General features: G+C 43.2%; 1 protein-coding gene across 3 annotated transcripts in view; it reads left to right on the plus strand.

Annotated features, from left to right (window-relative positions):
- The window catches only part of LOC122625173, a 112,070-nt gene that overhangs the window by 50,820 nt on the left and 39,797 nt on the right, over nt 1–21,453 (plus strand). The window contains exon 2 of one of the 3 annotated variants that reach the window (XM_043805129.1): nt 6,809–6,882. The exons of the other annotated variants lie outside the window; for them this stretch is intronic. The gene's annotated coding sequence lies outside the window, so the exon portion shown is untranslated. The remainder of the gene's footprint in view (nt 1–6,808; nt 6,883–21,453) is intronic. 3 annotated transcript variants of the gene reach the window in all.

Raw genomic sequence — 21,453 nt, forward strand, 5'->3', positions numbered from 1 at the left:
ATGGGAGTGAGTGTGCGGTGTGTGCCGCCACCACGTCTGCAATTTGGAAATAAGTTATTTATGACCTCTCAATTTCTGGTGTTTTTCGGTCGGAGGAGCCGTCACATTTGTTTAGCACGAGTTTATATAACTCGAACTCGAACTCACTCACTCTCCATTCGCACAATGTGTACAAATTGGGATATAGAGTGTCCGGCAAATGTTGGGCAGTTTCAAAAACTTACTAATCACGCCAAAAGACCACTTAGTCGCTTTAAAACAGAAAACAGAAAACAGCAGACGGACACGAAAATACAACAGCCACTACAAATCGAACATTATGGCTCAAAGGTTTTGCCCAGCCATGGATTAATCTTTAATGGGCGGGCTGATTGTGCTTGAAGTTAGGGTTTCAACTTTGTTGGGTTGTTTGAAAATGATTTGCTGAAATGACTGCACGTTCGTCGACCAACACACATTAATTAATGAAATTCCTTTTAAATGGGTCACATAACTTCAAAATGCGGTGCGTTTTCTTGCACAGCGGTGGAATCTTGGAATAATTAAAGGAAACATATAATCTTTCATTCCAAGCAAATCTCCTGAAAATCAAATAATGTTTGTGTATTGTTTCGTAGATTCTTTGTATCTCGCCTAACCACTTCATTTGTGTGCCTTGTGAGCGGATTAATATAACATTCCTTTGATTATTATTATTAATATTGCTGAAATATGATAAAAAGCCACAATTTGTGCCACACTTTCTACATTAAATACATCAAAATAATACAAATATATCGCAGAGAATAATCCCAATCACTTTCTTTAGCACATTTTGACATATATATATATTTTAATATATTTTTAATATATATCGGAGTCACTGTTTAAGAGTTAACTTTAGCAATGATTACCACTGCGGCGAACGGGCAAAACTTTTCACAAAGGGCTTGTTTGTCCTGGGGTATCTGATAGTCTGATAAGGGGGAGTGCGCGACTATAACTTTTATTGGCATTCATATATATTTTGTTGACATTGATACTGTGCTCATTTGTACTACGAGTATGCGCCATTATTAATATCTTGCACTGTGTAAGCAAGTTGGCTTTTTCAAAGCAGAGCGAACTCTCAACTACAGTTTTTTATGCATTTTAGTATTTTATTTAGTTGGCAATAATACTGCGCCCATGTAGTGATTTCTAGCAAAGTTACCACTACACCGTTGACTTTCGCAAAAATTACGCCCACGTTCCGCTGAAACTTTACACAAAAGGGTAGTTAGTAGTTGGCAGTTGGCAGTTGGTTGTTGGTAGCTGGTAGTTGGCAGTTGTTAGTCGGTGGCGGGGTATCTGAAAGTCGGGGGAACCCCTCGACTATAGCCTTCGTTCTTGTCTTACGACTGCAGTGGGCAACTGCAGCAGTGGCACACCAAAGTTAAGCAAAGACAAAGAGACAAAAGCCAGCACAATTTTCACTTCAAGTGCTTTGTTTGACGCTGCGGCTGATGGCTGATGGCTTGATGGCTGAACTGGGTTGAGTTGCACCCCCCACTTCACTTCACTCCACTCCACCCCTTTCTGCCACTGCCTCTGTACTGGTGGTGCACTGTTTTGTTGGGGTAAAAACTTTGGGCACGCACGGGCAATACTTTTCACTTTGTTCGTACTTAACGCTTACTTTCAACGCAGAGACAGCTCCGCCGCCTTCATAAAGGAGCGCCACTCTGCTCCTCCTCCTCCTCCTGCCCGGCAATAAAAAAATAATTTAACAGTTTTTGGCCCGCAGGCAGCAGCCGCCATTCCAGCCGAGCATCCCGAGCATAAGCATCCCAGCCATCCCACCGACCAGCTACCCCTAAAAAATAAGAGGAGAACTATCTGCTCCCCATATATGCACGTTGAAGGGGCGCGGGAACGCAGGATGGAGGAGGTTTGGAGGCTCGGAGGCATTTTTGAGCCCTCTGGAGCACTGTGGAGCATTCTGGAGCTTTGGGCCCACACGCAGGACACACGCAATGGGCTGCAAAACAGTTTTTGGACATTTCCGAATTGCGAGCGAGAGATTTGTTCGCCAGATGCGATGCCGCCGATATGGGAGGGGGGGGTTGTGAGAGTGGACAGGCCACAGGAAAGTTTCAAGGTTGCTGGAAATGGGGGAGGCGAAAGTGGGGAGGGGAAAATGGTAAATGGTAAATGGGTGGTAAATGTTTTCTGCCCCACACCCTTTGTGTAAATATCTGCCTTTTCTTTATCCGCATCTGCCATCGCATCGCTGCGGGTTGTTGCGCGCCGTTAAAGCCGAAGTTATGACCGCCAGGCCGTAGGCCCAAAAGTTTTCATTTTTATTTTCAAGCCCACCGCAGCGGCGGCGCCACAAAAGTCAAAAAGTAGCCGGCAGCGATACTACTGAGTTATTTGCCGATTATGTAACGAATTAATTAACGCCGCACTGCGTAACGATGGCCAGAATCGGGCTTACTACGTAGTTCTCTACCCAAAACATCATTACGAATTTAGTTTCGCACACTTAATCAGCGAAAATAGGTGTATTCTTAGAAGGCTGTTTAAACAAACCAAAAACTTACATTCCCCTTAGGGGAACTTAGCTTACAAAGTGAGCATTTTATACCATTAACTATCGCTTACAGTGTATGTACTATGATTACTGAAACTAAACAATGTGAAGGTTATTATCGCTTCAGCGAGTAAAGTCCTTGTGAATACACAGCTCTCTTCCCAACAAAGACCCTAAACTGGGAAAAGACTGTGATACAATTACCATTATGAATGGCAGGATTTTTCCTAAGGCTGTCATAGTATATAAATCGTTCGATTCTGCTCAAATTCATCTATGGAGGGGGGCGGGGGGGCGATTGTGGTCGAATGGGGAATGGAATGGAATGGAATGAAACTGTCGGCCATTGCAGTTGTTGTAGTGCTTACTCAACTTTTCGAGCGACCGCAAAATCTGTTATTAGTGTCAAGTGGACTTGTGAGACACTTTGCACTCTGACCACCATTTCCCCCGCCTCTCATCCCGCCGTCACTGTCAATCTCCTCTGGTGGCTCGCATCCTCGGATCCTTGGGTACTTGGGCACTTGGGCACTTGGATGCCTGCCTGCCTGGATCCGCTGTGTCTCCGTCTCCGTCTCCGTGTCCGTCTCCACTCCTCGCCCACTCCTAGTTGGATTAATACGAATTTGCGGCTCTGGTGGAAAACTTTTGTGTGAGTTGTTGCAAAATATTAAATTGCGGTAAAAGTGGGGGGCTTTATGGGTTTAAAGTGAGCTGAGGGAGCATTTTGCACACTTCCACTTGCTCAAAGTGTAGTCGATAGTTCGATTTAAAAGTTGAGACTCTCTCCTTAAGTTGTCATCACATAAAACCGAGAAAAGTGGGAAATGCTGGGAAAAGCAGGGAAAGCGGGGAAAGCATCCTGCTGGGACACCCAAAACTTTGCCACACATATTGGCGACAAGTGGCGAACGCGGGGCGCGAGGTCAATCAAAATCAATTTGGCTGCTACTTGCCTCAATGCCTCACTGCCCCAATAATCTTGTACTGTAGAATTAACGCCCTGCACACGATTTTAATGGACACACGGAAAGAAATGGAAATTGCCTGCAGAGCTGCAGAAATGTCTTTAAAACACATTTTAAAATCTAGCCAGAACAACCCGATTTTAAGTTATGTATCATGTGATACGTTTAGTGACTATAAAATGGCACTATCAGAATTAAGTAAATATTGTTTGCAAAGTTGTTTACCAAATTTATTTCTTGATATTCCATCTTTCTATAGATAGACAGTTAGCATAGTTTAGAAATTGGGTGATTTGAACATCAACACATAACTTTGCATAACATAAAAATAAATCTCGATGTGATTGGAAAGTGGAAGGTGTGAAGCGCATTCCTTTGTGCGAATGCAAGCATCCTTTCGGCCGACTGTAAAGTTGATAATATTTTGAGCTTTTGTTTTTATCTGTGCAGCTCAGCCGGGGCTTCCCCTTTTTAAAAGCCTACGTTCAGAGCAAAGTGCAATTGCGGCCTTTTGCGTTCTCCACTCCGCATTCCTCATTCCGCAGTCCTCAATTCTGAGTTCTCAATTTGATCAATATTTTCGCTTCGCACTTGAGCACTTGGCCAAGTGCAAGGGAGAAGAGGGCAAATCCCCTCAAGGCCATTCAATCAATCAATAAGCCGCGCAATGTCTGAGCAGCGACATTAACAACAACAGAACACTTGATTTCAAGCTCAAAGGGGTTCCAATCGCAGTTCTTTTCGCAGTAAGCTGGCTGCATTCATAGGCCCAAAGCGGCTGGAATTCCGTAGAAGAAGGAGCAGCAGCGGAAGGAGTGGAGAATGGAAAATGGAAAGTGGAGAGGTGGAAAAGTGGAAAGGTGGGCAGTGGAAATGGGAATGGGCCAAGGTGAAAGCGGTCTTAAGGTGCCTTGTTCATGTTGTTGTCGCATTCGGCGCGACAAACGAACAATGGTAGCCGTGGATCTTGAAACTCGAACCACCCAACCTCTGACCCTGGAACTGTAGCTCTTTCGTCGCCCAAACAGAAACTGAAGCACAAAACTCTCTGGCATTTCTGCGGCTTCAAACGACACAATGATACAACAAACAAACAACAATACAGGCGCAGGCATTCATGACTAAGACTAAGAATAAGACTAAGACTAAGACTAAGACGAAGACTAAGAATAAGACGACAACAACGACGATGACGATGACGACGATGAAGACGAAGGGGACAATGGGGCTTTTGAATTTATGAGCGTATTTAATTAACCAAGAAGGACGAGAGGCAGAAGAAGCTAGGACTTAAGTCTACGAATCAGCATCAAGTGAAGCGGCAGCTGTTGGCTGTGATTGATTGATTGAGGCATCGCCTGAGTGGCGGCATCGCCTGAAGTGCGGCATATTTAATTTGGCACGGGCAAGTGGGTGGATGGGAGATTGGCCACCGCCTCCATTCCGCTCCATCCATTCCAAGTCAAAGTCAATGCCCATAATGCCGAAATAGCCATTCAAAATGTGGCTGATTTATTATGTGTTAAGACAACAGATTTACTTGGATTGTTCCTGGTTGTTTTAAGTAAGAGATGAGTGTATGCAAACCGTCCACCCATCCATCCATCCATCCATCCATTCAGCCGTTCATCCATCTATCCATTCATTCATCCATCCATCCAACGCTTCATCGACCTGCTAGACATGTCCAGGATGCGACGCAGGCAGGCAGATTGAGTGAAAAAAGTTCCTTAAGCGGCACAGGAGGTGGGGCAGCTGTCGGCAGAAGGATTTGGCAATTGATGCGAGTGGCAAGTGGCAAGTGGCGAGTGTCGAGTGGCGGAGTATCCTCTGAATAAATACATAGCGAAGTGGACATGCAGAGCCACTGAAATTGGAAGTCACGGAGGGGGATAAACCAGAGCCGACTGCAGGTGAAAAACTAAGCCGAAATTAAATAAATTATCGCATCTTCGACTATGAATTCAGTTCCCCTTATTTTTTCCTAAGTTTCTTTCTTTTTTTGTGTGGCTTTTTCCAGCAGCCAGTCTACTTATGCGGAATATATATCATTGGCGCCAGTTCCCGGCAGATTTCCCATATTATTGTCTTATTTAAGTTGCATTAGTATCTTATTTATGGCCACTCGATGCCTCCTCGTGGTGTGAATACATTTGCCCTGGGCCGAAACTTTTTGCCACCGCGGCAAAAAGTATACGTAACATATACGTACACATGTACACACGGTGGTATAAATATTTTTTTGGCAGGCGTCGCTGCATAAACCATTACCAACTGCTGCTCCTGACCCAAACTGTGAACAGTGGCGCCTTCTTCCGAGTTCCGAGCTCTGAGTTCTGAGTCGGGTCGTGGCTCCAATCTCCCATCCCATTTGTGGGAGTGGACAGGGGGGTTTGGGGTAGTGACTTGCTCCTGCTCCGCGTCGCGGTTATCTGGTTGGGTGCGTGGAGACAAAAGATGGGTCACGTGGTTTGTGACCCACCATGGTCACGCAGAAAATGAACGAAGTGGAGCAGTTCATTTCGGCAGACAGAGATCTAAATACCCTGTAAACCATCTTGCAATGCTACTCAAGTATGGATTTACCTTGAAGTTAACCATTTAACTTGGGATCTAATTAAAATAAACTATTATAATTGAGAATACAATTAATAACTTAACGCTCCCTACTCCTTTTTGTTAGCAATTTAACTTGTGATTGTATTATCATAAATAAACAAAAATGGGTTTCCTAAGCCAAAGCATTCATAATTTTCTATAAACTCTATTAGTGTTCGTTAATTTACTTGTACTGCAATGTACGTCTTTCAATATAATTGCCAAAATAATTGGAAATTCGTTAGTTTATACCTTACAATTTACAATTTGTCAACCCCTGCACCGACATAAATTTTAATTTAAGTGCATTTCGCTGTCGTGTGGGGCCGAAAATCGATATTGGCCGTTTACTCTTTGCCTGCTCTGTTGCCTTTGTTTCTGATTCCGCTGAGTGGACTTACATTAATTTAATTTCGTAATTGGCCGTGGGAAAAGTGTCCGCAAATCAAACAATTAGCCACACATATGCGATGTGATGCACACATTAAAGCGCTAAAGATATTATTCACGCAAACAATGTACTCTTTCACCGCGTGATTTATCGATTTTGACAATGTTCATTTTGCCTCAAAAGGCATAACGCTTAAATTAATTCGTGTAAAAATAAATTATGTATGGCATTCATTAATTTTTCTACCTTTTCCACCAATAAATAATTATTAACCAACGATTTTTCCTACTTTTGCAGGTGAGAATGCATCTCAAACATAATCGGCATATTCACGACGAAAGCGTATTTATGTTTTAAATAACAAAGCATCGGTAAGCTTGCATAAAGAACCTCTAATTAATTTAATTTCGACACACCGACAACACCTTCGTGATGATTGATGATTAAAACCAACAAAACATTGCAACAATTCATTTAATTAATTGAAGAACAAGCCTAATGCATTTTTCCAGTGACCATTGGCTGGCATTGTTTAGTTCTGAAAACAATAAAAATCTAATTATATCATTTTGAACACATTAAATAATTTATTGACAAATGAAAGTCGACTACCTTTGTCTACAAATGCATATATATATATACACATTATTTATGGTAGAGATACCACCCCTTTTCAATTACTAACGCCGCTCCAAGCAAATAGTACAATTTAAATGGTTTAAGTGGCTCCCAGGCTGGCGAGCAAAAAGTCACACAGTATAAATAAGCGGTATACGTTAACAGCATTTAATAACATTGATTTATTTGTGGCAATTGCTCCTCCATGAAATGATAACGACATCTATGTATAACTGCATAAGCAGCATCGAGCCAAAACTTTGTTGACATATCGATGAAATATTGTAATGCTAATAAATAAATCTTATGCCGAGATACGCGAGCGGAACGAGTGGTGGCCACAAGTACACATTTTGTGGAATTATAAAAAAAAACGAAGTTTAGGCGCTGGTTTTTCGGAAAATGTATTGCTCTAGAATTAGCATTTGTTTTAAACAAATTTAAAAAATGTTTGGACAGTAGTTTTCGTCTCAGTTTCTTGTACAATCACTGGGAACGACCGTCCACGTAGTGACGAAGCACACCAGAAGACTTTCATAGCTGCTGGGAGGAACCGATCTAAAAAAATATTACTAATATTTTGCTAGTACGTGTCGATAATATTTAATGGAATGCTAAATCCATTTTTGTCGCCAAATTTGCTATTTAGGTGCAGTCGTCACTAGAATTTAAAAGCTGCTTTATTTTATTTGAGCTTCATAAAACGTATTCTAAATGTATTTATCTGTCTGTAAATTGTGTCTGCTCTGTTGATTTTTTAGTAAACGCCATCTTGCATCACAAAAAGCAATGGCTTAAAACCCAAAAAATGGTTGTAACCATATACCTTAAGTTCCCGAAAATAAGGGGGCGAATGAAGTAGTTACTTTTGCAAAGTTCGAATGGGCGGGTATTTATCAACTTTATGGCGTTTTATTTAGGCAAAGGTTGTTGTGGTAAAGAGTGCTCGTTTGTGTTGGTTGCTTTGAAACTTCATCTGCACTTGGAGCGGCTTTTGGTGGCTTTACCTACCACCTCCCCGCACATTTTACTTTCTTTTTGGAGCTTTAATTAAATACATTTAACAATGTATATTCATTAATTTCAAGAGTTTTTGCTGCTAGCTGGCGTTACTTATTGTCTGCCAACTTTTCCCGCTCTTCCCCAGCTCACCATTACCATTTATATTAGCTCCTGCGTAGCGCAGTCCTCTACTAAGCCACTCCGCATCCGCACTCACACATTTCCCCTGCCGAATGCTTACTTCGGCACTAATTCGCACACCCGCACCCACTTGCACCCACCCACACCAACACCCACACCCACATTCACCCACTCGCACCACACGCGTTGTATTTTTAATTAATATTTTCTGAGCTGCATTATCCGCCACTGCGGCATGCAAAGAAACAATTTATGACCACCCCAGACGGACGGGAGCTCCTGAAGTTGAACACTGTAATGCGCCTGACAAATGATCGTGATCAGCGCGAAAATGGGGCAAAACCTGCAATTCCTGCACTGCCCTTGCACTCACTCTCGGGACTCGTGCTTTTCCAAACAGTTTATGGGGAAACCATAATGCAAATTCCCTTATAAATATTTAATAGTTGTTAAGTTCTGCAGATTTAATTAGCCTGAGTATACTCTCCAAACGCTGGGAGTTTATACCTATCATTAGAGGGCAAGAAGAATGTTTTATTTAAGTTTTTATATATTTATATTAAAGTTCATAAAACTGTTGTTCAAGAGTGTCCTGAATTCGATGCAATATGCACTGCATGGAGAGGGGAGTAGCAGGTTGTTGACCATTAGTCCACACGCAGGTCGTATAGTAAAAATGTACATACGCGCTGTTATTTACTCATGTAAATAATCCGGGTAATTTAAATATTAATAAATTAAGCTTACCATGGGAACACCATTAATATTTATATTTATATTTTTATAGAGCCATTGCCTGTGTGCCCACGAAACTGTAAACAATATTCTTTCCAAATGGCAATTGAGTTCTCCACATTAATGGCAATTCACAAGCTATAGTTCTTACTCAAAAATCAAGAAATGCACTCTAGGCTTATCAGTGTACGTTTTCTTCTTAAAAAGAAAACTCTTTGGTTATCAATCTTATTTTACCTCAAAGTAAAATACAAACCGAGCGCAGATTATGCGTATCAATGAAGTGGTAGGGTTTAATCTGTGGTTCAAAATATTTCCCGGTATTCGAGTGGGTCAAAAATTCAACATTTTTTACGACATCACAATCCAAGTCATGTCCGAATCCTTAAGTTTGTGAGTGTGAGTGTGAGTGTTTTCTTTTGCCGAGAGTTTCCCCAGCTGTCGAATGGGCCTCCAAATGGAGTGTCCTTTGCCCAGCCACCGCTCCTTGGACTCGAGTGACAGCACGGAGTGCTCCACATTTTTGGTTATGGCCACAGGGAGCGTAAAATATGACCGGTAATGAGAATGGGGTGTCTCAAGGAGCAGGAGCAGGAGGAGAAGCAGGACCAGGAGCAGGAGCGTAGGGTGTTGGGAGTTCGTTGGGAGCGAATCCTTCGAGTTCGACTTCGACTTGGACTACTGTCACGTTTGCAACAAATGGCGCATGGCACGCAAAGGGCTAATGTAATTCGTGTATTTTACTTGATTTCATGTTACGTGCACAATCGGCCAAATTGCAAGGCATCGAACCAGGGCCAAGTTGCCTAAGTTGACTCCTCAGGCTCACAGCCAGAAACCAAAAGCAAAAGCAAATCCAAAACCAAAACTGTAACTCCGGGGTACTTTCCATTTTGCGTTGACACTACGGCCATGGCCAAGGATTGCAATTGGAAAGTGGCACCAAATTGGGCAACAGGAACAGGAAATGCATGTGGGTGGCAAGCAGCCGAAGTTCCCGATGCTCCGACTGGGATTGCAGGTTGGTGGGAGAGGCAGGATATCAGGATGGTAGGATGGCAGGATAGCAGAAGCACCGCGACGCATTTATTAGCATTTTTATGTGTACACTTTTTTGAGCACTTTTTGAACATTTCTGATTCGGCGAGGCGAGGGTTTTTAATTAAGTTTGAGAATAGAGAGGTGAGTGGGATGAGTTTGAAACTCAACTGCAATTCGGATGGGACTGTGACTGGGACTGGGCTTTGGGGAGTAGTCAGGATAGTCAGGGTAGTCAGTCGGTAGATGGTAGATGGCAAAAACTTGTATAATTTTACTCGGCTCACTCTTTTTGCGGCCGCCTGTCTATAGTTGCCACTTTTGCTTGTGCCACTGCCACTGCTACTGCTGCTCCTCTTGTCGCTGGCTAAAGTTGCATTCAAAATTGCAATTTTATATGCACAACGCTCACCACCAACTTTGGAAACAATTTGTGACAGCCTTGAGGGATAATCGAGTGGCCCAGATTGAGGATGAAATCAATTGGATTGTCAAAGATGTGCTGCCCACTTGATTAAGTGAATGCCTCGCCCGGTTGATTATCAATTTGAGTAAAAGAAAAGACAAAAGAACAAAAAATTAATAACAAAGCATGATTTTTCCACTTGAAATTCAATTACGGAGCTATCCATTATTTAGTAATTGAATATTCTGCTTTCTATCAGAAATTATAACCCGCAGCATCAATTGCAACGCTGGAATTTCCTCAATAAGAATGACATGTATTTAAATGGTTTGCCATTTCTAGTTTGGTAAAAGAACTTTGCCCGAGAGAATTCCCCTCAATCAGCGTCAAAAGTTGTTTGATTCAGGTGGAATAAGTATCCCATTTCAACGAGTCAATTTAATCAAGCTGTAGGAACTCAAATGTGTAATGGAACAACTATTCTCCAATTAACACATGTTTGCGAGTGAAAAAAAAGGAAGGCAAAATTCAAGAAACAGCAACGAGGAAAGGAACATAATTGTTTTTTATACATTTTACGGTCGCTTGGCTAAAAATTAATTTTATTTTGATGGCGCGAATGGCGGGAGAAGGTACTGGCACTCAGGAATTTTGAAATTAAGCAATCCGGGTAACCAGAAACGCCAGCCCCTCTGCCCCCCTGCCCATCAGCCTTTCCGTCTCTAATTGTTTTTTAAATACGTCTCAAATGCTCTCTATTTCAAGACGAGAAATGAACAAAGCGCAGCGCCAGCAAACAACAAACAACGAACAACAAATGCAAAGCACAACTTCCACGACAGCCGCCGAATCGTTGAAAGCGCCAAGTCTTTGCTTCTGCTTGTGCTGCTGCTTCAGTTTCTTGCTTTTGCTATGCTTTGCCCATGCTTTTTTGCCGCTTGCCTCGAAAATGGGGCGTGACAGAAATGAGCACATAAGTGTCATAATCACACACACAGCTACACATGCATTTGCTTACTTGAGCTACAGATTTACCTTCAAGTGAGCAGCTCAGCTTTTTAACACTTTTACTTTCAGCAATACTCAGCAGTAGGCAGGGCAATGCAGGGAAGGGCAGGGCGGGGCAGGGAGGGGCAGGGCAGGGCAGGCGAACTCATTTAATTTGATGCCCCAATCTGCACACGCCTCTTGCCATCCCCACAACCCACACCACCCAACCACCCATCCACCCACCCACCACCTTCTTTTCGCGAAGCCGTTGCCTAATTGTCGTCTATCTCTAGTCGACAGTCGTGGCCCATAACCGCCCACCTACCACCCATCGCCCACCACCCACCCACTTGCCAACCCACTGCTGTTTGCTGTCTCAGCGCAAAATGTTGCTGCTCTAATTAGAATGAAACAATTTTCATTTCATTCTACATTTTCATGTTGTCGTCGTCGTCGTTGGCATTGCCTTGCTGCTCTCACTTGCCGCTCGCTTGCTACACGGATAAAAAGCAGCTCTCGGCGTTAATTTCGTATTTATAGGTCAAATTGAGATTTGCATTGTTTGTATGTTTTTAATCAGTAATTAATATCAAAGAACTATGGCTCAGTGCTCCAGCGGGCAAAATTGTTTCCCAAACAAATGATGCCACAAAGCATTTTGACACTCATTCTTATACTTATGCTTATGTGGTGATTTTGTTTTAGATGCTTTATAAGCACAAATAATAATGCCACAGAAATCACTTTGTTTCTGATATCAATAATTGAGGTTTCCAAAGATTTGCAACAAAAATACGCAATGCTGAGCCAGGATTCTTAAGCCTTCATTTCAAGAAGTGACATGATTTTGCAGAGCAATCTGCGTCAAAGCCTGAAAAGATCACAATAGCACATTGCATATATGAGCCTAAAAGTATGCAACACATAATGTTGAACCATGTTTCTTCTTTTCTAGGCACCACGTGCTTTTTGTGTAGCATGCTTTTTGACACTTGTTTTACCAAATTATGCGTAGGGTTATGAAAGAGATCACAATGGCATACAGGATATTTCTTTCTGTGCACTTGTTGCCATACACTTAGCTGTCGCTTGCTTGGCCCCAAATAAATAATTTACGGCAGTGTTGCTACTTTCGCTGAGCCAAGCGAATCTCATAGAAATTATGCCAAGCAAAGAGGAGGACGTCCTTCCTTCCCTTCCATTTTAATTTCAATCCACTCGCTCGCAGCGTACATACATATACAAATATATGTATATATGGGTATGTGTATATATATATGTACGAGTATATATACAGCTCTATCCGTATCCGCAATAATATATGGCAAAGATGCGGTGTCCTGATGTAATTCCGCCTCCTCGGCGGCTGAACTGCATCATATTGCAGCGGCAACAACCGCATAAAGACATTAAGCGCATTTAATTTGAAGTGGCAGGATGAATGGAAATTTGCCGAGGCAGCCCACTGAGCATATGACCTGCATTATATGCCCATCCCACATCCAGATAGGCAAATGGGCGGCGTCTGGGATCTGGATCAGTGCATCCAAGTCCGGAGCGGATCCATCCAGTCAATGTCCCCATATTGTGGCGGCTTCTGCCCTGATGACTCTGATGACTCAAAGCGGTTAGTCGAAAGCAACTACCAGCTGTTGACAGTTTTCGATTGGAGCAGTTGGGTGCGATGAGTTGCTGTAGACGATAGTGATGGTGATGGTGGTGATGGCGATGGCGATGGTGTAGATGATGATGATGATGGTGATGGTGATGATGCTGATGAGGCTGCCTGATAATATCATTTATGCTAAATGTGCGGGATTTGCTGGCTGAGTTAAGGATTATGAGTGCCGCAGGCAGATGGAAATGGAAATTAGATGCTTTCACGAGCACGAGCACGAGCCACACTCATCGCATTTTTATGGACCTTTTCGGTATCGGTATGGCTATGGCTAAAGAGCTTTTGGGCCGAAAATCTTGCTGAAGGGTTCTTCGCTGGCTAAAACCGAGTTTAATGGCCAAAAACTGCTAGTCGCGTGCTTTTGTGTTACCCATTGCCATTTCCAATTGCCTAGTGGCCATAGTTGCAATTGCAATCAAATTAAATGATCAACAACAGTGGAGGGGTTCGTTAATATTTTACACACCCATAAAATGTTCTTTTGAATGCTAAATTCTTCTGTTATTTCGGGGAGCATATTTCAACTTATGCCGAATCTTGACTTCAGCAAAGTTGTGTTGGCAAAGCTTTATTACTTATAGGCTCTCAAAAAGTATATATCTTTTTTATTGGATTTCTCTCATTACAACACACATTTTTATTGCAGCAAGCTTCATTTACGTTCTGAAAATAAAACGTTATGTTTATGCGGCGATAATATTTATGCGCGAAATTGTTTGTGGCGAATTGCTTTAGTAGACATGAAATGGTTTTCCAGTATTGCATTTGCTATGTATTATTGCAAGCCTTCTTTTTTTGCAATTTTAAATTGGCATTGGCATCAATGAGCTATGAGCTATGAGCTACCGGGCACTTCATTTACGTACGCCCTCTTGTTAATTTTTGCAAGCCTCTGGCGATTTCTCGTTGGCTCTGTTGGCTCGACCGACCACTTGACCTTTCTTTTGAAAACACTTTGGTATGCATCCCCAGTCACCCCTGAAGCAACTGCATCCAGTGCATCCCATGGCATCCCAGTTCATCCTCCGGGCGATTCACACTCGTTGTCGAATGCCAAGAGCAATATGCCATTGTTGATTAAGCCCGTGGCAGAGTTTACTTAACGGAGCAGCAGAAAGTAAGTTATCCGATGCATTATTAGCAGCTGCGAGTGCGGGGTGAGAAGCCCATAAAAGTTCAATTGAATGCAATTAGTTGCAATAAACGGATTTCACTTTATTCAGGCCCCACTCACTGGCTGAAGAGCATATCTTGTTTATTGTTTATTCATTCAGCTGTTCGAGGGTCCCAGAGACCAGCAGTCGACAGCTCCTTGAAACACAATAGCCAATGGCCATTGATTTAGCTGCTTTTCTGCTGCACCATTCCGCACTGCGATGTTTTGTGATGTTTGGCTCTGTTGTTGCAGCTTGCAAGTTGCAACCGTTGAATAATCGCAAATAAATTGATTTTGTTTTTGTTTGCCTGCTCAATCATCCAAAGGCTCCAGTTAAAGAGCCGCCCCTCCCTCCCCGCCACCACGCACCATTCTTGCCCCTTTGCGACTCGAAGCGAATCGAATCGAATCGCTTTGGAAATCAAGTGAAACTGCAACATCAGCAGCAAAACACAACTGCCGGGGCAAAACCAGTGCTGCTAGTGCTGGTGCATTTCATTTTTCAGGTCAGAGCTCTGAATGTTCATTAATTTTATCGGGCATCAGGAGCCAAGTCGTTGCCAAAATCGATGAAATTACAAAGAAATCGCTGCGATTGTCAGCGTCGGCAGCATTTTCACCAGTAACTATTCACCATCTACAGCCATCCCATCAGCGACTTTAAAGACCGACTTGTGATTGTGCCTCTCTGCCCCGCCCCCTGTCCCCTGTCCCTCCAACGCCCGCGGCACTCGTTTATATTTATGTTTGTGCATTGCTCAAAAAAAAAAGAAAAAAAAAAAGGAGAAAAAAAAGTGGAGAAAACGGAAAAAAGGAGGAAAAAGCAAATATAGAAATTGCATTCCGCATGCCACCCGCCGCCCATTTCAGTTCACCAACACCAACCCAGCTCAGTTCCCAACTGAATCTGAAAATGCAAATGCAAATGCCACTAACAACGACATCAATATTTCGGCGCCAGCCAGTGCGCTCACCTCCAACAAAATAACAAAATATTCAAATTTCGGTTTACCCAAAGACGATTTGCCGTTTGTAGCAGAAAAACAATTTTTATCAATTTCGAAAATCATTTTCTACAGATTTGTATGCATATTTCTCACAAGTATCGCATTTTATTCGCCGTTCTACCTCTTACTCTTACATCGCCACACTTTTGTTCACTTTTTAGCATTCATACTTGCAACTTGTTTATTGTTCAAGCTTCCTTTGGCCGTGCTCACTTAAATGACTTTCATGGGTCAAATCAAATATTAAGCCAAACTTTCGTTTGAAAAGCTGGTCGGTCAATCATTAGGGCACGTTAACCGAACTTTACCGGATGCCCGACTGCAATTTCATTTTGTCGGCAATCATTTGGTGCGGCTCCGGGCGATTCTCAACCTTTCCGGAAAATGGCAGCTTTCAGATGACCGGAACAGCTGCTTGTTAAAAGGTGGAGCGCTTCGGGGGAGGAAGAGGGGGTGGAGGTGGAGGTGGAGGTGGGACACCTTTCATTAGCGAAGAAGCGGCACCAAAGTTAAATTACTTCTGATAATGAGCTTGGCGGAGGAGGGGCTCTGAATATAATATCCGGCGAGGTGTTTTCGCGGGGCTGCTTGTCAGGAGCATCGAGGAATCACCGGTGACATCACCATCCGCCATCAGTTCGGCGATGGCCAAAACAAAAATAAACGAATGAACGAATAAACGCCGGAGTCTGGCAATCGATGGGCGCGCTGAACCGACAAAGTTCAAATGACGAACGAAATCAGAATCTGGCGGCACCATCACTCCTTCCTTCCGCCCCGCCCCGCCCCGCTCCTTCCTGCCCCTCCCCGCGAGTCATAAAACTCGGAAGCGTTCGTAATTTAAAGTTTTCGGGCCAAAAAACTTTGCATTGGTAATATATACTCGCAGGTATATTACTAATTTGATTAAAATGCGCAGCGAAACTTGACTTTATCGTTCTGCGCAATATACTGCAGTGTCTTGGGTAATTAATGTATATTTCCACTATTTTGATTAAAAACCTCACAAAGGTGTCTAAAAGTATGCAACCATATCATTAGTGATCCACTTTTGGACACCTTTTGGACAACTGATAGAGAAACACCAATATATAAATGTATTTATCGCCTCAGGGGGCTGCTGGATAGCAAGTGCTTTATAAGTCATGCTGGGCGATTAAAGCAATTCTTTTTTATTTGCCCTGTTAATGAAAATGTCAGCAAGTCGGCCAATAACAATAAGTACGCTTGTTGTTTTCTATGCGAAATATGAAAAATAGGGCAATTTACCCACCAAAGCCACTGCCACTGCCACTGCCACTGACCAGTTGGCAACCAGAGGGACTGGCGACCAAGACTTGGGTCTTGGGTCTTGGGCCTTGGGTCTGTGCCTTCACCGCTTGGGTCCGACTGCCTTTTGTGTTAATAAACAAATAATCTACTTAAGTTCAACAATAAAACGGGCGGGGCAAACGAGAGACGAACGACAAATTCATAAAAAGGCAACGCAACGCAATGCTACGCACAGAAAACAGAAAAATGGGTGGCAGATAAAGGCAGGGAGAACATAAAAAAATTATTTCCACTCAATTTATTTCTACGCAAAAAGCGGGGCGGGGCAAAAACACCCAGAAACACCCAGGAACAACACACAAACACCCACAAACAACACACAAACCACCCAGAAAACAACGCACAAACGACACTCACACACACACACACACACACACAGCAAAAATATGCTAAGCAAAAGGCAAAAAGGCTTCCCTTTGGCAACAATCACCTTACCATTGTGCCTTGATTGATCGGATCGCTTTGGTGGGTCCCACTTGGCCGTCCGAGCTGCGTTAATGCCACTTTAATTGACGCTCATTAGGCAACGGCGACGGCAGCAGCAGCAGCAGCAGCAGCAGTTACAGCAACAACAACATTGCTGGCATTGGTGGCAGCAACATGAGCCAAAACGTCAGCAGCAGTAACAGTGGAAAGTCCCCTCAAGGCCGTGCAACATGTTCCATGTTCGAGACAGCCCGGAAACCACCCAGAACCCACCCAGCAACCACCCAGCACCACCCAGCCACCACCCAGCACCACCCACTTGGCGCTACTAATTAGGCGGGCCCTCGAACGCCGTCCTACATTCACGATTTTTGCTCTTGGCCAACTCGAAATGGCTCCCGAGAGGTCGGCATTTACAAACAATTACCAGCTGGGGTGTCGCAAATGTCTCTTTTAGCCAAAAATCAAATGTGGCTCCCTTGTGATTGATAAGAGATTTGAGCCAGGGCCGAGAAAAACCCATTTAGTGGCGGCCTCTATTTACCATTCCCATTGAAAACGTCCCCAAATGTGCCACAATGGCCAAATTCGCCCACGTTTGCCACTTTGTGTCGAGATAATGACTTAGAGACAGAAAGGATTTAAAATTAAAAGAAATCAAAATGCCTCGAGCACAAATTGAGCACAAGCTGATCTAAATGAGTTACTTTCGTTACGCAGTTCTTTGAAGAATTTTGCAGGATTATTGATACATATTTAGAATTTCGTTTAAGGGGTTTCGCTATACAAAAAAAGCTTAGCATGCTTTTCAGCAAAAATATGAACGAAAATTTAACCATAAAGTGTCGTTGTGCTCCTTACTTTTCTGCCATTTTGGGCAATTCAATTTGAATTTAAATCACTTTTCCATCTGTGCCGCATATAAAAACTTTTAGTCAATATTGTTTTATCAGCTGAATGGACGCAGATATGGGATAATAAGTTCAATATATTTAAGCCAAATTAATATAAACAGTTGTGCATACCGAAATGGAGTAGACTGCGTTTTTTCCGAATCAAGTATTCGACTGGTTTGTTTTTGAAAATGCTTATTTGCAAAAGAACAAGTTGAATGCACCGAAAGAAAATGTTTGCGAATTTGGTTAGTAGTCTCAGATTGGCCATAACTACGTTCATTTGCGATACTGGGCCAAAAACTGGCAATTCATTAGTCTTTCGCTTGCCGGAAGGTAAACATTTTGGGCCAACTTAATCAGCATGGACTCATGCCAGTCCGCAAGTCCGCATGTCATGTGGAAAAAGAGTTAAAAACAGAAAGAGTTGCAGTTATTTGCATGCGCCAACTGTGTGCACTTTTTATGTGCATGTAATGACATCTGATGGAACTCTACGCACAACTAACTTCAGCATCACAACGAAAAATGTAGAAAAAAATGGGGGTTTGGCACACTGAATGCTGAGTTCATTTTAGTTTCTGTGTTTTGTGTTCTGTGTGCTGGTTGCTGGTTGCTGTGTGTTTCGCGTAAAGTTGCGATTTTAGTTAAAGTTTAAATTTGCGCCACGAGGTGACAAAAAGCTAGAGTGAAGCACAACACAAACGAAATATGTACAACAAAATACCCCGTGCTCCCTACACCAGCACATCATCTACACATCGAATCATTTCGCACATTTGACCCAGCTGCAGTTGCACGGACTCGGAATGAGTTGGCCAAGTGGAGTAAATGTTGCACGCTGCTGCTCTTTGCATTTTGTTTGCATTTCGTTCATGTGCCGCTCACCGCTTTTGTTGAACGAACATCCACACATTCACTTTTGATTTATGGCGGCGGGGAAAGCTGCGCGCACTTATCGAAAGTGTGTGTGCGATAAGCGGCTTTGTTCCTTATCAGGCGGATTCAATATTATCATTTTCATTATCGGGGGGCGTTGCGGAGAGGCGTGGCGTTGAGTATTGAGTAGACTTTATTTTTAGCCCTGTGACTCCAAGATAAGTTATCTGGGCGGAGGGGAAAACATTTGGAGCACGTTAAAGACTCTGATTTATAGCTGTGGCCCGCGTTGGCGATGGCGATGTCAGTGCATCGATGCTTACATCGATTTTGTAATATTTCCCAACCGTACAGCCACAACCCATTTAAGTGGCAACTCCAGCCAACTCCAAATGGCAAATGGCAGCGTTTGTGCGTTGCCAGTTGTGAACTATCTGCTTAACTTGGGGGAAAGCCAAATTAAGTGGGGTAACTACCATAAAACTACGCACCACATCGTGAATACTCTAATGAGCATCTGTCAGTCTCCAGGTGGTGACCTCATGTCCTCCTCTCCTCCTCTCCTCCTCTCCTCCTGTCCTCCAGTTCACCTGTCCTCCGGTCGCCGTGAGGCTAATCGTATGCTCATACACTAGCTATTAGCAATGTAACACTCTGTTTGACTTGCTTTACTTGGGGCGATGGCGAAAAGTGTGACTTAATCAGTTACTTTGCTCGTTTATTTTTGAATTTTCATTTTCATAGGCGGCGAAAGTGACCGCCCTCGCACAGTTTTGTAATCAGATTAGTAGTGTTATTTTGTCTATGATTTCTCCATGATTTCTACGGAAATGTGCTGCGAAAGCCAACACCCCCGCCTTAATATGCTAAATGAGCTTACAGAACCCAACAACTTTTCCGTGTGGCTGAGTGCTTAAGAGCAGAGAAAAGTTAACCATTATTTTTAGCAAGCAACCGTTGTTAAACCCCCAGCAGCAGCAGCAGCAGCAGCAGCAGTGCAGCTTGTGTTCTCCAAGTGTATTTATGTACCAGGTAGAGCTTTCGGTGACCCGGTGAATCTAGCAGATAATGAGTTCCGGGCAAACTCGCATTAGCCCAGCCACAGTGTGAGATGGAGATCCTTTTAAAAGTTTTCGAAAAGTCTTGCTCTGTACTCTGTGCTCTGTGCTCTGCTGTTGGTGCTGCTGCGTATTCGTATTCGTGTTCGTGTTCGTATTCGTCTTGTTGCTCCAGTCATTTGCTTATTGTCAGTCTGGTTCCCCTGGCACCCACGAGCATCCCAGGGATTCTGGGTAATCCGTGGAGTCTGGGGGGAATGCGGGAGCATGCGGGGAACGTCCCACATAGCCATGTGAGCAATATTGTGCACTTAGAAGCATTTTGTCAGTCAACACAGCAGAAGCATAAGGAGCACTCAGTTGAAAGGCGTGGCTGGGAGGTCGTGCAAGTGCGCTTGACATTTCTCTAGCGCAGAGGGCTAAAATATGAAATGGAGGCAAAAAACATGGGGGGAAATAAAAAATATGAAACGAAACGAAACAAAACCAGCAGAGGGGGTGCAAGCAACGTGGAGTGTGGAGAGGGAAGAGGGGGCTTCGTAGTGGAAAGAACACAGAAAAACTGAATTTTGTGCTTGGATTCGAGGCAGCACAGCAGCTGAAATAGCTGCAGAAACATCAGCAGGAACAGAACATAAACATATACGCCAACAACAATAACAATTGCAGCGACAAATATATTGCAACTGCAACAACTGCAACAAGAGCAACAAGAACAACAGGAACAACAACAGCAGGGCAACGACCAAAGTATGAAAATGCTGGAAAGAAGGAAAAAAACACACTGACAAATGTCAACAAAGTTGATTTATTTTCCCTTACATTTATATATGATATGCAACATTTTCCAAAATGCAATTTATATGTTGCCCACGACAACGACAACGACAACGACAACAACGAAAACGACGTTTTCATAATGTCCTGCCCCCGTTTTGCTGCTCACCAATTTTCCATCAAGCCATCAACCCGTCAACCCAACATTCCATCCAACCACGCCCATCGTTAACCCTTTCACTTGTCTCCTTCAGGAATTCCCCCCTTCGCCCCCCCGAGTTTGAGCTAAACTATTCTTAACGAAATTATGACTTGGCAACCCAATCGATACTCTGGCTGCCTCTCATCATGTGCAACGCACTGAGGCAGACGAGTGATGCGGTTTTCTACGATTATTACATCACTGCGATTTGAATATACATTATATGCGTTTTCATTATTTATATTAATAGCGTACGATAAATTATAGATGGTTAGAGATGCAAGTGGTGGCGTTTTGGGGCATTGCATCACGAAAAAGACGAAAAAATATAGAGAAGCAAAATTAGCAATACTATCGAGTAGGTTTCAAAACCATTGCTGCTCGCTGCATCGATAGTATCGATAGTTGTATCGATGGTATTTGCAATATAAGGATATGCAAGCTGCCAAATCAACATGAAAGTGAATTTTCGTACAACTCAGATAATGCCAAACAACTTTCAGAAGCGTAAATGCCCGTTGCGAGGGCATACCAATTGGATTACATACTCAGGAGACCAAAAGCCCACTGTAGTGCGGCATTGCCCAGTTTCAATTTCAGTGGA

This window comes from Drosophila teissieri, chromosome X, assembly GCF_016746235.2.
Source record: "Drosophila teissieri strain GT53w chromosome X, Prin_Dtei_1.1, whole genome shotgun sequence".
Taxonomy (NCBI): Eukaryota; Metazoa; Arthropoda; class Insecta; order Diptera; family Drosophilidae; genus Drosophila; species Drosophila teissieri.